This window comes from Thunnus albacares, chromosome 3 (genome assembly GCF_914725855.1).
Source record: "Thunnus albacares chromosome 3, fThuAlb1.1, whole genome shotgun sequence".
In the NCBI taxonomy this organism is placed as follows: domain Eukaryota; kingdom Metazoa; phylum Chordata; class Actinopteri; order Scombriformes; family Scombridae; genus Thunnus; species Thunnus albacares.
The window spans coordinates 10,367,827-10,383,692 of record NC_058108.1 but is presented as its reverse complement, the minus strand read 5'-3'; the positions used below and the strand labels follow the sequence as shown (position 1 = coordinate 10,383,692).

At 38.8% G+C, this 15,866-nt stretch overlaps 1 long non-coding RNA gene across 1 annotated transcript; it reads left to right on the top strand.

Annotated features, from left to right (window-relative positions):
• Nucleotides 1–10,332: 10,332 nt before the first annotated feature.
• On the top strand, nt 10,333–15,348 carry LOC122979259. The gene is made up of 3 exons (XR_006402828.1): nt 10,333–10,550; nt 13,732–13,829; nt 15,232–15,348. It is a non-coding gene; the product is annotated as an uncharacterized LOC122979259 (long non-coding RNA).
• The last annotated feature ends 518 nt before the right edge of the window (nt 15,349–15,866 follow it).

The following is a 15,866-nucleotide window of genomic DNA, read 5'->3' as shown; positions in this document are numbered from 1 at the left end:
GTGAATTATGTCCTTAAATCCATGTAGGGTCCACTACACATATATGAATATGATAGCAGAGATTGTCTGGGTTCCAAAGATATAGGGACCATGATGATGGGACATTCTGAGCCTTAGCCTTAGTAAAAAAAAAAGTATTATCATGCCAAACGAACAAAATCACTCTTATTGTTTTCCTGGTTGTAATTGTTCTCTATCAGACAGCAAGGCATGAATACATTTTATGACATAATTCTGATTGATATTAATTTGTGATATCACATTTTTATATTGTGGCTGATATGTTCCACAGAATTACAGTCTGTGTTTGCTTATTAACACTTCTGGTTACACACAGACAAGATCTTAACCAAGAGTCATAAAGAGTGAACTATGGAGGAACTATGATTTCAAAGTGGATATACTGTTGTTTTTCCTTAACAGATTGCAGAGAAACAACCATGTTGGTTTCAGCTGATTTTCAAAATATGTTTATGATGTCTGTGCATTCTGGTTTGATACAGTTATGATTGTGAGATTAAGGGGTACAAATTGTGACGCAAATTGCACAACTACCAGCACTAAACAGCACCTATTAAGCTGACTAATTAACATGGCGCTACTACTGCCACCCAAGAAACAGTCTTCATAAAACCTCCTCTTGTCATTTTTTACATTTCCATTTGTTATGGATTAAAGAAGTTAAATATAATATGTTAAATTAGTCAACTTTAGACGTGCTAGTAGGTGGATTTTGTTACCTTTGGTTAGAGTCAGGCTAGCTGTTTTGCATATTCACATTTACCATGCAGACTCGAGAGTAGTATCAGTCTTTTCATCTATCTCTCAGCAAGAAAGCAAATAAACACATTTCCCAAAAATTATTCCTTTCCTTTTTGCTGACCAAAGTGTAAGTAAGGGATAATCAACGAGTAGGTGTGTGTTAAACAGTTTTAAATGTTGTGCCTCTCTACAATATAAAATAAAAGCATACAATACAAAATAAAGCTATAAAGAAAAGCATTCACAAGTATTTGGCGAAAGTTTTTAAGTCAAGATCGAAAGGTTATGAAGCAAGAGCTTAGCGTTGTCATGACAACTTGCTGGATTGTACTCGCCGCAAGCCTGAACCAAGGCATAAAATTCATGTAAGGTGTCATTCAGCATAACGACAGAGTATGTCTCCAAATCAGTGTTCTTTTGTTTTTGGTAGAGAAAGTCTCAGTATATTAACTGCCCATTTTGTTGCCTTTTTTGTATTAATCTCAGCCTTCTTTTCCTCTGTCATTTTAAGCTCTTCAGATCCGCCCTTTTTCACTTGGTTTCTTTCTTTTCTTTTCCATCTCTTTTTCCTATGCTGCGTCCCATTCTTCAAAACTTCATAATGAGTAAACTTTGACAGCTGTGCTCTTTAATGTTGCTATGGTTACAGGTTGGGTCGTGGATGAATTTAGAACGGTGATTAAACTTGAGCTGAACTACGTGTGCAATAAACAATTTTAACGCACACCTGCCGGCCAATCAGAAAAGATTATTCACCCACACTATAGTATAAAACTTGTTATTGTATTATCGCCATCTGGCTGATAAACTGTCTATTTTTTATTGACAGAGTAATATGGAATCATAGTAAACAACTATTACTACAGTGCTACTTCTGAAACTTATTTTGATCATATTCCTATATACCTTTCACAGTAACTGAAAATAACTGCAGCTTGCCTTTCAGGGCTAAATCTGCTGGCTTGATAAAGAAATTTTGTCCCTATGTAACATATAAAATTTCAACAGAATTTTGCAATGATACATTGAATTCAAACCAATGTCAGTATAAGTCAAGGTAAAATCACTTTACCTTTACAAAGGGGGGGGGGGGGGGGGGGGGGGGTCCTCCTTTCCCATTTTGAATATGTTTTGCCTAATTTACTAATTCACATGCAGCAGAACCATATATAACATCTTTTTTTCTTTATCTCACCCAATCCTTGCACAGCTCCTCCTGGAGCCACTGTTAATGCTAATTTTTCACATATGCAGTAATACTCGCCAAGACCTGTAAACAGCCTTTCATGTGCGAAATTAGTTCCCCTTTAAGAATTGACATCGAGATGAAAATATCCCACCACAGTTGTGTCTGTGTTAGAATCACCTGTTCATGGCAGCATAACACCACAAGCAATGTGTCAAAGGACTTGACCGGGATGGCAAGTGGTGGCATAGTGGCAAAGTGGTGGCAAAAGAATAGTTTCTCTTCATGCAAAATGGAGATCATGGTGATTTTGCGTACCAGTTTTCAAATAGCTGTGCAGCAAGAAGAAATGAAGCGACTTTGCATCAGGCTGCACAGTATGACTTTTATAGAGTAACATAACCCCATCTACCACACCAACCACATCAACCACAAGAGGCCCAGCAAAGACTGTACTTCCTCAGACAACTGAATAAGTATCATGCCAAAAAACACCTGTTGGTCCACTTCTATAAAGCCATCACAGAGAGCATCCTCACATTATCTCTCACTGTCCGGTATGGGAGCTCAGACAGTCACATCAAGAGGAACCTTGGGTGTATTGTCACTAGAGCCTCCAACATAATTGGATGTGACCTTCCCCCAGTCAACTCACTGTATAAAAAGCTACCACTCGATTGAAAAACAGCTTCTTCCCTACAGGGTCAGAACACTTAACACCCCTTGTTAGCCACCCTTGCCATAAGATCCCATATACTGACCTGAATGCTCTGTATGAACTGGACTGAACTCAGACTGGTGCACCGGTACATCATTGTACTTTCTGTCTATTGGGCTACTGATATGCCGGGGAACTGAACTGTACATATCATACATATTCACTGTACATAATTTCACATTCATGTGTTTCCTTTTTGCATATGTTGTTGTAGTGGTTTATGGTGCCTGTTTGCTTGTTTTGTTCTTTCTTTTGCACTGGAACTGAGCTACCATGCTGTACCAAACAATTACCACCAACACTGTTGTGTAGCAATAATAAAGTATATATAAAATTAAAATGATGACAAAAGGCATAAGTACTCCTCACTGAGTATTCAGTAAAATCTCTTTACAATTTTGTGTGAATACATTTTCTGAGTAACTTTACCAACACTGAGTAATAATAGCAGAAACAAAAACAACACAATTTCAGCACTTCAAACTTGGCCCACCAAAAAAAAGAAAGATTAAAAAAAAACACACACACACACATTCTGTTGCTATTTCATGAAGTTCAGTGACCAAACCTTGAGAGAAGAGGAGGTTTAGGAACAATAAGTAGTCTAGAGTAAAGGATCACAGGGAAGTAACAGGAGCTTTTAGAATGAGCCCATGACTGCGGAGGAGGAGGAGAGGTTGAAGAAAAAAATGAAAGGAAACCTGTCCCCCTCAAGGATAAAGAAACCAAGAGGAGGATAGAGTTTGCTCTAAAAATATTAAATATACTCTCTTATCTGGTTCTCGAATAACGTTCAAGGTTCCTGTCAAATCTGAAAAAATAAATGGGGCAAAACATTTTTACATTTGTTTCTATGTGCATATGTTTGTGCATCAATAAACACACCTTTGTATGTGTGATACAAAAGACACTCTCACTAAACAGGGTATCACATTTACACCAGTCAATCAAACCAGTCCCACGTTCAAAAAGTCTGTGAATCGAATGTGATCTCCTCATATTAAACCACGGGAACCTAAACCATGTGGATTGTTATAGACAGGCAGAAGCAGGCTGGGTTGTTTTATTGAGTTGCCAACAGTTATAACAAGATTGAGTATTTAAATGTGGAAAATTAACCAGCAGCAGTGAGCCAAAGTGACAGAACAGTGGTCACTGTAGATGAGAAAACTAGCAGTTAAAAGGAAGTAAGAGTAATAGCCAGTTGACAGGACCAGAGAGAAAGTAGAGAGGGGGTGAAGGAGACGGGCAGTCAATATACAACAGTCTGAAAATATGAGATGGACAGAGAAGATCTGTACACAAAAGCAAGATAACATATAATCTGCCCCTGCAGTATTCATTTAGCTCCTGTTGTTGGCTGATGCATCCACTCACCTTTTTGTGACACATATGAATGAAAGCGCACACAGAGTTCAGAAACAGAAAAAAAATACATTTGTATCAGAAGAATAGTTCGAGGTGAGAGCAGAATAGAATGAAAATATAAAGGACATGCAGAGAAAGACTTGCAGTGTTTAACTCCACTTGGGAGAAAGAATCTCAATGGACTGAGGGAGAGTGTAAATGGGGAGCCATTATTCCTGTAAATGCAACAATTGAACATCAAGGAAAAGGTGTGTGTGTGTGTGTGTGTGTGTGTGTGTGAACATGTAAGTGAAACGACAGCAAGAGAGTGTAGGTGAAAGTCCCCTCATGTTTTGAATGCAGACGCTAAAAACCCTCAAACAACAGGACCAGCTCTTTCTTCAACCCCCCAGGAATGCTGGCCAATAAGACATCTGTGAGATTCCTAAACTTCTCACTCACTAGACTATACACAACATCCTGCAAACAGCAACAATTGAGATAAGAAAACCTCATCTCCTGCATAGCCACTAAACCAGACCACTGACCCTGCCACCTTTGACCCTTCAAGATCTCCAAGAGCTAGCAAAATGGAAAGACCAATTCACACCCTAGTGTGAGCTGATAGCACAACTTGGATACACATCCCCAACCACTGGCTCATCATAACTCACATCTAAGAACCAGTCAACCACAGAGACCAACTTTAATCATACTGTGAACTCTGATTTTTAGGACTCAAATAACTGACCGAAGAACTGATCACTTGGCAAACTTGCATAAGGCCGTATTCCAGACCAAATCAAGCGGTGCAGCGTACAGCCGCAGGGTTGAGCGGAGGTGTGGGCATGTTTATTTGTGCGCTAGAACATAACTGCTGTGAAACAATCAGAAAATAACATTTTATTGATCTGATTCAAATACTTTCTCACTACCAGTGCTCCCTCTCTTCATTCACTCTCTAGCTAGCTCAACCACAGCTGCTCTCTCTCTTTCACTGTCTTGCTGGTGCTCTCAGCTGTCTCTCTTTTTTTTCTCCTCTTTTTTAAAATGAGTTGGGAAGCCAACAGCAAAGCCTAACTTTACTTTTAACGTTATCAAACAAAGAGGAATGTCCTGCCATTCTCCTAGTAACATCTTTACAGCTCTGATCAGTCTGATCTCTGGCTATGATTGACCACCACAGCCACACCACGGTGCCGTTGGGTTGTGTTTCTCCAAAAGGTGACTCTGACTCAACTTTCCAGCCGCAGGCCGCTGCTGCACCACTGAATGGGAGGACTGGCGTTTTTGCCCCACCACCTGATTTGGTCTGAATACAGCCTGAGAGCACCAGACAGCTTGCAAGTCATGCCGAAGTGACATACAGACACTCTGAGACATTTACTAGAGCTCTCAACACCAACCATGTGGACACAGCCATGCACACACACACATATACACACAAATGTAGCACACGGCTTGGACCCCTGCTGTTGCAGTCAGACCAAAGAGAACAAAGGACTGACAACCCATTAAACCTCCAGTGTGGAACGTTTACACATAAATGAACGTACATTCTAGCACTTGCCAAATGAGTTCACACAATGCTGATTAAGCCTATCACTGCCAGATAAATTTCTCTGTATTTCACAGTATACCGGAGATTTTAATCTGGTGTCGGGTTTGACATTCCTGCACTGGATGGATGCATGCACACTAAAGACTTCTGCCTGTCGGGCCGACTAACTGCCTTGTTAGCTCTCTGCAAACTTGAATGGAGATAAAAATAATTTCATTGTACGGCTCTTCTAGACATTCCAGAAGTTATCGGACTGAATGGATCAAATTCTGATCATTTTGCGGGGGTTGTGCGACACTCAAGATAATTTATCCATGTTTTACAGCCGCAACAGCAGCAACACAGTAGGCTATGGCAGAGCCTATGATGTGAGCATGTGTCAACAGTGTTTTTGTAATTACTCTCACTGCCAGAAGGGGGAGTCAAAAGTCCCACACTGCAGGTTTAACTCTAAAATGTAGTTTGGATTTTGTCTAGGGACAATTAATATAGTGTATTAGAATGTTTGTGTATATAACAATATGTGTTTGCTTTAGTTTGACTTTTATTCCACTGCCTTTAAGCTAGGAAGTGTACTACTAACATAATTCCATCATCTTTGATAACACTAACGTCATGTTTAGTACCACTCTGCTTGTTTCACTCTCAAAATGCTAAAGCTACTATCAAAAATGCAAAATTACAAATTATGCAATTGTTTCGACTAACAATTTTGATAAAAAGAGTAACAGCATTCAGGAGTTGAACCTGCTTGTCCATGGACAGGAGGGGACTGACTCTGCTCCCCCAGAACTCTGCAATCCCCGTGTTTGGCGAGGATCTTTAAAATAGCAATAATCTCTTATCTGAGAAACCATGGTTTCTTTTTGCCCTCTTCTTGCTTTTGTCCATGCTGGTGGAATGCTTGCTGCGGAACAATATTGTAGGAGGTGAAACCTCAAAATCTAGAGTCATGAGTTAAGGATCAAGATTAGGAGAGCCTAAACCAGTAGCTTTCTTCAAATGGGAACTATCCATATCCACACCATCCGACTTATTCATCATTTCAAGATCCAGCAAGATCACATCAGCTACACCATAGATAACTCATCATTCATTCAAATCATTCACTAGCCATAGCCTTGTGTACCAGTTTCTCCTTTCCTGCTTGTGTCTTGTTTGTAAAATGTTGTCATGTTTAGTACTCTTAGCTGTATTATTTGTCTTTGTGTATTCCTTTAAAGTGGAGATTAGAGGTCCCTGTATTGAGAGTTCACAACTTCCGACTATAAGACTAATTAATTTGGTTTGTTTTATTTCACTTCAATTGTTATTCAATTATTATTATTATTGTTAGAAAATTACAACATTTTAATTCTAGTGTAGTTGATCACGCTACAAGAGAATGAGTGGTGGAAGTAACAAATTAATTGATAAAAATGGAGGTGATGAAAATGCACATGAATTGAAAAATAGAGGGATAAAAATGGATGTGAAATGAAAAATAGAGTGATAAATTGTCAAGTGATTGAATTAATTTGAAGCCGATTTGATTAAAACAGTCATGATATGATGAAAACAGAGCCATGTTTCATCTTTCCCCGTCTTACATTTATCATTCACAATACAAAATTGCCATTTATCATTTAAGGAAAGTGGCCTCAAGGGTGGGAGTAACAAAAAAACTATTGAAAAAAATGGAAGTGATGAAAATTCTTATGAATTAATATTGAAAGTGATTAAATGTATGTGAATTGAAAAATAGAGTGATAAATTATAAATTGATTTGATAAACTTGATTGACATTTGATTTGAAACAGTGTTGCTCTGATAATCAACTGGGCTGTGTTACTGTCTGCCATTCATCATTCACAATACCCAACTGACATTTACCGTTTACAGCAAGTCTGCATCTCTCAGTACACATTGTATTTGTTTACTAGTGTATCTTGACCACTCACGAGCAGGCCAGGCCTGCAAGTTGAGAGCCAAAAACTTGATCAGTTAGTCAGTGGACATGGTTTTTGGTTGATATTTTACAAACAAAACTTGTTTACTGTAAATGATAAATGATCATGTGAATGATGAATGATGAATGTAAGACAGGGAAAATGATTTTAAAAAATGGCTTTGTTTTCATTATATCACGACTGTTTTAATCAAATCAGCTTTAAATTAATTAAATTACTTGACAATTTACCCTTCAGTTCTTCAATTCACATGCATTTTCAGCAACTCAATTTTTATCAATTAATTTATGTTACTTCCAGCCCTCATACAAGAGATTGGTGAGAGAAGGAACTGTGAAATTGTGAAAGATGATCACACATCCTGTATTACTCAGTGTCTTTTTGTAATTTTTAATGACACTGATGTTTTATGTATACTCTTGCTGTGCTATGTATAGATTCAAAAATGTGAAAGTGTGTGCTTGTCTTTGTATGTTTGTGTCTAAAGAGACAAAAGCTCCATTCTCTATTCACAGGCTGCATCCTCCGAAGGACACGGTATACCCTTCCGAGGACTTGAAGGCCAGGCTGTGCCTCCCCCGCTCCCTCCTTGTGCTTGAATTAGTTTTTTAACGCAGTTGTATCTTGTCGTCCAAAAATCAGAGGTTTGGGGAGAGATGCTCATATTAACTGGACACTAAACACACCCTAATGTAAACTCAGGTAAACGAAATAATGGAAACACCTCATATGTAAGGATTTTAAAAAATAGGTTTGGATTTTACAATGCTGACATGCCAAATGTAATCAAATGAGTTCATTGAGCATGTGCCTCGCTGGTATCATGTTGATTTGGAATAGTGGCTGTGTAAATACGGTGCAGGCTTCATGGTATAAGGCTGCTTGTAACCTGTGTCCATCTCTTGCTCTGCTTTTCCTTGTTTGTGCATTTTTAATTAGAAATCAAGGTTTTGAATAATGAGCCCTGTAATGGTACTTTGACCCACACGGCTGCCTCTGCTTCGTGAAGGAAACTTGGTGGTAAACGCAGCTATACTTAATTGCATGGCAAATACTCACTTTAATTGAATGCCAATTAGTCGCATCTGTCAACTTAAAGAGGTCTGGCAATAAGCACTTTGGTATGAGTTCAGAATACGTGAGACAGAACTAGACAGGTTTTTTAAAAGCTGACAGCCACAGGAAACACAAAAATGTGTTGTTGTTTTTTTTCTTTTTGTCCAAGGTTTATCAAGATAATCTTTTAGTTATCGTTTCATATTTGTCATGGAAAAAAATATGTAAACAATATTTTTCATTTTGCTTTTCAGTGACAAAATTTATAGCACTCACTCAGCCTCAAACCCACAGAGAACCTGTGAGATGCAACGAGGGGAGATGTGACTGTGGCAGAGGGGTGTGGTGCATCTGTCTGGGCTGGCATGCAGCTGTAGCTGGCTGGTGCTGCAGTCGCAGCTGCAGGTAATTGGGTCGTCAGCACTAATGTCTGTTTATCTGTTCTGCAGTGAAGCTGGCGTGGCTCTCTGCTGGTGTCTTCACACACTGCCAGAACGTTCTCTGGATCGCTCTCTGCTTCATGGTGTACCATTCACACTTAGTCTCAGTGAACAGTACACTATATACAGGACAGCTACATTCTCCTGGTGATCCCACCTATATTTTGGACTGCATTGTTCAGATGACCATCTGCCTGTCTTATAACTAGCCTGCATATGTGCCCCAGTCATGTGGATTTGTTTGCCTGGTCTGCCTGCCAACTCATTGCCATCTATACTAACCAATTAAAGATGACATCTATTCTGCCTCCTAAGTCTGCTTTTGGGCACCAGATCTGTGTGATCCAATGTAGAACAGAACAAGAGAGTGATTAAAAAATGACACAGAGAGACAACTGATCATTGTTATGTTCAATAGGTTTCCAAAAGCTTCTTTTTTTGTTTTTCTGCTGCAGCATACAAAACAGAAGAAAAAAAGCATGACACAGACACCAGTAAAACACAGGTGAAAAGCCTCCTGTGTAGACAAGCTGTAACAGTCAGACAATAACCTGTGACACACACAACACATGAATAACCACAGACTTTGAACAAGAATGCTTTCTGGCTTGTGGCTATGATTTTTCACTACGAAAAAGACTTGTAATTTCTGTTGGACCATCGATTCTACTCATTTAAACCTATTCTTCTTGTGTCACTGCGGCAAACTGTCCACTCTCCGAGATGCTGAATCTGGAGACAACAATTCTAGTCATAGAGACTTTATCTGTACAAGGTTTCTTACATAGTCCCCAGTTGCTGCTGTTGTCAGCTACTGTGTTTATCTGAAGGATTGTATTAGTTCAAGCCTTCTTTTCACATCCCCTGCAAATAATAAGGTTGTGAATTTTCTTTCTTCTGCCAAATGGAGATTCCGCACAAGCTTCAATCACACACCAAGATGTCAATTTCTTGAGAGTTACATGTGAATAATTCTACCGTGGGCAGCCTGGTTATGAAGATTGAATACACATCTTGTGCTTTATAATATATGGAGTTCTGTGCTGTGTTGCTCTGTTGAGAAGAGGAAAGTAGGAAGGTAGATTAGTGTGTCCACGTGTCCCAGAAGAGGACAGCCAGAAAGATGTTTTAAAGCTTTTCTCATTAGCTTCAACATTTCCTTCTCACTGACAGGTGTGTGTGCGTGCGTGTGTGTGTGTATGTGTGTGTGTGTGTGTGTGTGTGTGTGTGTGTGTGTGTGTGTGTGTGTGTGTGTGTGTGTGAGAGAGAGAGAGAGAGAGAGAGAGAGAGAGAGAGAGAGAGCTTTCTTCTCCCTCACTGGCAGCTATTGATTGAGACTCTGGAGCTGAGAAACAAGATATCACACAGCAACCAATCTCAGTTTGGATTATGTTATATCTCTCTCTCTCTAGCTTTTCCCTCCAGTACACCTCAACTCTGGATTCCCTTCATTCAAGTGGACAGATGGTCAAGGTGGAGAGAAACTCACCACACATCCCAAGATACATGGGCACAGATTTGCGTGTTGATGGTAGGGACATGCCCCTACCACTATCAAAGTGTTCTGGATTGTCCCTAACAATATTTTTACCCATTTCAAACAATCTAGCCGTTTTAATTCCACGTAATGTTAAAGGTGCAATATGTAAGAATCAGAAATTCCTTCTCATTAATGACATCGGTGGCTGTTAAGTGAGCTGCAGTCAGCATCCTACACCCAAAGGACTACAATGGTAATAAGCTCTTGGGCTTTATTGTGTTTTATCCCTTTGACAACTACTGTACAAATATATGATGCCTCCTGTTTGAGGCTGTGCATATATTATGTATTTAGTTATATATGTTGTATATCTTTTATATTGTCAATAAAGAATTTCAATCAGTCAATCAATGTGAGTGCGCAGAGGTGCTAACATTAGCCAACTAAAACCACAATATCAGAATATAGTTCACATGCGTTGCAGTAATGTTAGCTTACTTTGTGTTGAACTCAGTCCACAGGCTGTTATAGACAACTGAGAAAGTTGAGGAAGGTCTCATTTTATTATTTCATCACATTCTGTTGAATTCAATTCTTACATGATGCACCTTTAACAGTAAGATCTCTGCAGAGTTGCCAGGTTTGTATGTTTCCTGCAAAAAAGTGTGCTATTATGATAAAGAGTGAAAGAGCAGGATATGGGGAATACTCCACCTGATGATCTGGCAACACTCAACTTCAAGCTGTATGTATTGTTGACTAGCAGCAGCCTGGTAACAGCAGCAGTAGTGGAGTTAGTGAAGTGGAGAATCTGAAGTGGTTAGTATTTATAGTTTAAACACTCCAAACAACACGGAGTTGTAAACGACTTCACTGGACAAAATTAAGATCATTCAATATTATATTTAATTTCAGGTGTTCGGTGTTGTTAGCTAATTTGTGATTGTTATTAATTAAACAACTTTATTACTGTTGGTGAAAATTCCTCCCAAGAAAGAACCAAAGTGTCAGTAACAGTTGAGCTTAGTTAATAATTAGTTCTGTCATCAATCCAAGCATTAATCTTTGAAATTAGTAGGACAGATATACACTTCCCAGTAAATCTCTACAAATCATTTTTTTTAGACACTGCCAATTATACAGAGGGGTTCTAAACTTTGTTCACTTCAAGGACTTTTCAGAAGTGTAAAGGCAAATTTAACTTTGGTAGAATGTTGACAGGTGTAGTTAACATACCTTTGTAACGTGACGAATAACCAAAATTGGCTGCTCTATATACTCCATGCTCTTTTGGTCCTGTCTAAAGGTACTTGTTTTCAGTAGTTCTGGCTTAGATGCACCTCTCATAGCAAACCAGCCTCTACCCTGCAGCAAGGGCCACATCAGTTTGTTTGGTTTGACATATTTTGGGTAGTTTGCATTATTTGCATGCCCCTTTTTATTTCATTTGCATGTAAAGGCACTGAGCAATTTGCACGTAAAGATGCAACCAATCAAGCACCAACCGTGTAAGCGCATCACTGGACAAGCAATGACTGTCCATACTTGCAGACAGTAAGGCATTGAGCTAAATGCTAATGCTAGTATGGCAACATAACACAACAATGACAATGCTAACATGCTGATGTTTAGCAGGTATAATGTTTACCATGTTCATTAGCTTGTAGACAAAGTACAACTGACACTGATGGGAATTTCTTGAGTTGTGCAGGAATTTCACCATATAAGCAGTTAAAGTATCACTTAAGTTACTGCATTTAACCCTGAGGGAACATGAATATCTGTGCCAAATTTCATGGTAATCCATTCCATAGTAAATGAGACATTTTATGGTGGCGCTAGAGAAGTTTGTGCCAATCCATCTCATAGATATTAAGCTATTTCTCTGGATAAGTAAGACATGCTAGTGGCACTACAGGAAAAGTCAGAGGACCACCAAATTTGGTAGGATTCATAACCTTTGTTGACATGAAATTCTAACATTTCATGGCAGTCCATCTAATAATTGTTGAGATATTTAATTCTGGACCAAATTGGGGGACTGACAGACCCAACATCACCATCCCTAAAGCCACATCGCCATCATAATTTCATAAAAAAAATGTTTAGGGTATTTTTGTGAAGGGCATAAACCAATGTTTCCCAACCTTTTAGGCCTCCTCCCCAAGGGACCCAATGGCATAAACTACATGGCAATCCGTCAAAATACACACAGTGATGCAGATTTACTAAACAATGTTTTTTATTTTAAATTATTTAGAGGATTGAGCAGCCTTGATTGCCATTAGTGTTTTCTAGAGTCTGGTAGCTTGATTTACACACTTGATAAGTTGATGGGATGACATTTGATGAACTGCAGTGGCATTATTAGTCCAATGTGAGTCATGTCACGCATCAGTGCATTAGACATCACATGCTGTCTGTAGCTTTATATACATGCAGGTATGCAGAATGTATTGACTTCTACTGACTTCTGTAAGAAAACTTTGTTAGAGGAATATCCTCAGGTAACTTGAGTGCACAATAGACAGTACAGATACAGTATATTATGCACCAACATTAAAAAAAAAAGTTAGAATTAGTGCTGAGAGTACAAAGGCTCACCGTCATTAGGTATGCTATATGATGTAAATAACATGCCTTACATGAAAAGAGATGTCATTTCATGAACAATTCACAATATAAATAATTCATAACGTACTATTTCCTGCAGGCTTTTGTGCACTAGACAGTGTAGCCTTTTTATGTTGCTCAAAAGTGAAACGTTGAATGAAATACCATGATATAACGTACAGAATATGAAACACAAGATCCAGATATGTACAAGATGGATGTGATTTCATTACATATTCAGTTGTGTTTGGGTACATAAGAAAAAAAAAGAGTGTCTCCCTGTTGCAAAGCTTATCAGAGTGATTCAGTCAGGCGGAGGAAGTTTAAAGGATCTCCTCAGGTCTTTGGTTGCTTTGTACCACATCCGTTGTGAGAGTATAAAAGACCATGCTTTGCATCAGTGTCCAGTGGCACATACTGTCTAGTAGCTGAATGGTGTGGATGGTAGAAGTGTAAAGGTGTAAGCAGTAGTGAAAATAGAACCACATGAATATTGTTTCAATTGAATATTGGATTGAAATCCACACCAGCTGCCTCTTACTGCAGTCAGAAAACACGGCATCACTCGGCTGTAAATGCTGCATGTTAAGACAAGTCCTTCATTTTTTCTTCCTTTCAGGGTCACAAGTCATGTGGGAAATAGCACGGAGGGAGCGAATGAAAGACCAACAGTGTAATTAACGAAAGGAGCTTCTCTTGTGTGCCACAGGCAAACAGGTATGAACTAATGACTCGAGAAAGCCAATAAATAAAAAAGTAGGAATGAAAAAAGGAAAAGAAGCATAAAGAGTGAAAGGTGTTATAGAAGAATAAGAGGTCAGGGTGGAGGGTAAGGTGAGTCTTGTTAATATTAATATATGTCTTTTCTTCAAAGGCTAAACCTCCCAGCCTCATCATTTGAACGCGTTTCTCACTCTTTCGCTCTGACAGGAAAGGAACAAAGATATTTTTATTTAATCAAGATCTCCTCTCTGTTTTCAGCAAAGGAGTTTTTTTCCTTAATAAGATTTTCTTGAATATTAAAAGGAAAATGAAACTATGTTAATAATATAAGGGAGCTTCCTTCTGCTCATATGTGGCAATAATTAAGTCCCTGGAGTGGCGGTGGGTGAATGTGTTTCTTTTGGACGTGCGTGGTGTGCATGTGTGTGCGTACTGTAAGCACATGTTTAATAAAGCAATGTCAGTTGTTAACTATTTTTAATGAGTTTTGTGCAGAGCTCTTCATCTTCTTAAAATCCTAATTCAACCTTCACTGTCTATCATGGCAAGATACATTTCCTGATGGGGACAGTGCAGCGCTAATTTTATGCACAACTCAGTTGCAGCAGCACCTGCAATTAATGGGAATCAATTATGTGTCCTGCACTGAGACTGAAATGGGAGGAAAGTTTTAAGATAATTGCTGTTTCAGAAGCAGAAAGTTTCCACCAGTCATAAATGGAGCATGGGATTTCTAGCCGTAAATATGCAGCCTGCACTAGCAATGCCAGCTCCAATGGCAAAAGCAAATACAGGTTCATGTTAGATTCAAGCTCAAATTAACTGTGGGCTGCTTATGGATATGCACCACACTTCCAAAATTAGGATGAAGCTGGCCATGCATAGGTAATCCTACCCTTAATTGGGGTTTGGCAGAAATGTAATATGGCACACATGGTAATGATCTGTGAGCTTGATTATGCAGACGGGGTTCAGTCACAGAGAGAACAGGATTTTACAAACAATGTGCTTTTGTGAAGTGACGGACTGATTGTTGTGGATGCCATGAGCTGTGGAATTTGGCCAAACAGATGACATTTGGACAAAAAACCGGTAAAATAAATATTACCATTTTGGATTCTTCCCAGAAGAGTACTTGAATTTTTTTACTATGTTAACTGTGGTAATGGGCTGATACATTAAAGGGGCCATATTATGCTTTTTGTGGTTTTCTGTTATTTATATACTATTATGATGTTGGATATCTATATAGTACATGGTCAACAAATTCCAAAATTTGAGGTTTACATATGTAGAAATGCTCCCTGCAATAAGCCAGGGCTTCAGTGTACTCTGAACGCTTTGTTTGCAATGGTTTTTTCTACCTTGCCTGTTTTTTCTACTTTTTTCTGCCTAGCTTCCAGGAGCTGGCTAACAGAAGCTAAAACGGCCTGCTTCTGGCAGAGGCCTAACTGAGGGGCTGCATAAAGGGTCAGTATGAGTTAAATAAGGAGTTCTTTGAACTGTAAATCATGGCAAGTTATTCCAGTAGAGCCCTGGATTAAAAATATAGATCTGTAAATATGCATAATATGCCCCTCTTTAAAAATACTGCAAATGTTATCTACACTTTTTGCAGGGCAGGATCTTTAAAGACCCTGAAATCCTAGTTTCTCAATCAGATTCTTACAGTGAGTGTTGGGATCCTACATGAAAAACTTTCCGCCAAAGTTACAACAGTTTTGATTATTTTACATGAAAGATTTCTGTACTTCTGTGCTACTACTGTGATTCTGTCTGTGCTATTCTCACTGGTTTGAACTAGCTGAGGTGATGTTACATACTTTCACACACCTATCAGGATTTAGAAAAATGCAATGACAATTTTTGGCTTATGTGGTCAGCACTGTCAATCGATCTAATCAAACCACACCCACACAGTCTTGATGAAGCAGACTGTCTGAATTTTGGACTGTAATTAATAACAACATTGGGGTTTTTTTCCCTAACCTTTGTTATTTTGCTAATTAAGCTTTAAATATTAAATCTTAT